The sequence below is a fragment of the Cebus imitator genome, unplaced genomic scaffold (assembly GCF_001604975.1).
Source record: "Cebus imitator isolate Cc_AM_T3 unplaced genomic scaffold, Cebus_imitator-1.0 Scaffold3, whole genome shotgun sequence".
NCBI lineage: Eukaryota > Metazoa > Chordata > Mammalia > Primates > Cebidae > Cebus > Cebus imitator.
Genome location: NW_016107318.1, coordinates 11462146 through 11464509, shown reverse-complemented (window position 1 = coordinate 11464509; position 2364 = coordinate 11462146). Strand labels below are relative to the sequence as shown.

The window sequence follows — 2364 nt, the reverse complement described above, 5'->3', positions numbered from 1 at the left end:
TAACTACTGTATACTTAAAAGGCCATTTAATCTCATTATGAAACATTTCTGAGGAAACAGTTTTAAGGACAGTTTGCATTTGTAATACTTCTGCTGCAAACAGCAATGTTTTATTGACTGAATATATTAGAATATCTAGTAAAACAATTTAAAGACATTTTTAAAGTTTTAAACATCTGGATAATATCTTTTTATTATGAATATCAAACCTGTTATAAGATAAATAGTAAAATACTTTTTCTGGTATCAAAGTAATTATTTTTTTCTTCTAGTTACCTACAGTTACTGAGTTGAGAATTTTGATTTAATTATTTAGTCAATTTATTTAAAATATTTTAATTTGCTTTTCTCCATTTCACTAGTTGTTTGAAGTGATTGCATTATTTGTTGTTAGTGCTTTGTGTTTTAAATTTTATGCAAGGCAGTATTTTACAGTGCTGGGTTCTGTATACATCTTGTCAGTTTCTAGAGACACTAAGATGAACAAGTCTGTGCTATCAAAATGCTCTTAGTAATAATTATACTTACATAAAAAGGTTTCATATTTAAGCATGAACAATGGCTTAAACCCTCTAGTTGTGGCGGGGGAGGTGGGGGGAGAAGCTAAATACATTTAACAGTACTGAAACCCGCTAAGCCTTTGTTTTTCCCTTTGTAAAATAAGAGTAATAATACCACCTATTGCATAGGATTGCTTTAAGGCAGTACTTACCAAACTTGGCTGAATTATAAGAACCACATGAAGCACTTAACACTCCTAAGAACCTTCCTTGAACTGCGGATCAGAGGTGGGGTCTGGGATTCTATAATTTTAATATTCACTATAGTGGTTTTTATAATCATCCAATGTTTTGGAAACATTGTTCTAAGGCAATGGTCCTCAAAGTGATTTCTTGGGCCCCATTCTAACCAACTAAATAAAAACTTCCGGGTCTACCAACCAACTTAAAAAAGCCCTCCAAGTGATTTTGATATGTGCTAAAGTTTAAGAACCATTGCTAAAATCTTAAATTATATAATTTGTTTGGATTAAATTAGATAAGGTTAGTTGTGGGGGAGGATCCAAGATGGCCGTTTAGGAACAGCTCAGGATTGCAGCTCCCAGTGAAAGCACAGAGGGTGAGTGGACTCCGCATTTTTATTGCCCACAGACTAGGAAATTCCCAGGCAGAGGAGCTCCATGGGTCACCAGCGCGGCTGTTTCGGCCAGTGCGGCTGTGCCGGCCGGAGCCGCTGTTTTGCCCCGCGCGGCTGCTTTGTCGGCGCCCCGGAGCAGGGATTCTCTGTACAAAATACACCGGTCCAGGTGCCCTTTTGGCTGGTGGTTGGAGCCACGGGAAGTCGCCCATTCATCTGTAAAAAGGGGACTGAGCAGAGAACCAGGACAGTAGATTCCAGGGCAAAAAAAAAATAAAAAAAAGTGCCACAAACCTCAGTGCCGCTGTTTAAGCCAGCGCAGTCAGTGGCCGCAGGGGAAAACAAACAGACCCCGGTGCCTCTTCAACAGGCGACTGGCACACAAACTTAAAAAAGGCTCTGAGGCAGGGAGCCAGGCGATCAGGCTTGGCTGGTCCCACCCCCACAAAAGAACAGCAATCAGAAACACTGGATTGAGAGCTTCACAGCAAGTGCAGCTGAACCCGGGACGGTCCAGCTCTGTGGGGGAGGGGCGTCTGCCATTACCCAGGCAGCCCGCCTGGACGGAGGTAGTCAGCCAATGCTGAGGCAGCCCGCCGTTGCCAAGGCAACCCGCCATTGCTGAGGCAGCCCACCATTGCCAAGGCAACCTGCCACTGCAGAGAGACTCCGCCTCAACAGAGGGGGGCCACCATCGCCAAGGCAGTTCTAACTACACCCATATAAATAGGACTGCAGGGAAGCTCACTCGGCAGCTGGGCGGAGCCCGCAGCAGCTCAGCAAAGCCTCTACAGGCAGACAGTGACTAGGCTGCCTCCTTGCTGGGCAGGGCAGCTCTGAAGGAAAAAAAAAAAAAGAGAAGGCAGCAGCATAACCGAAACTCATAAAGCCCTAAATCCCTGGGACAGAGCACCTGGGAACAAAAAGCAGTTTACGGGTTCTGCTGCAGCAGACCTAAATGTATCTGCCCAGCAGCTCTGAATGAACAACAGAGCACACAGCTCACCATTTGAGCTCCTATAAAGAAGAGACCGTCTCCTCAAGCAGCTCCCTGACCCCTATATATCCAAAGAGCCACCTCATAAAGGAGAGATCAGATTGACACTAGGTGGGTATCCTTCTGGGACAAAGATAGCAGAAGAAGAAAACTGGTAACAGCCCTTAGTGTTCAGCAGCTGCTGCAGGTAAACCCCAGGCAAACAGGGCCTGGAGTGGACCTCAGCAGAC

The 2364-nt window shown here is 44.7% G+C and overlaps 1 pseudogene; it reads left to right on the top strand.

Moving 5' to 3' along the window:
• The first annotated feature begins 1180 nt into the window (after positions 1-1180).
• Positions 1181-2364, top strand: part of LOC108305860 — a 25587-nt pseudogene continuing 24403 nt past the window's right edge.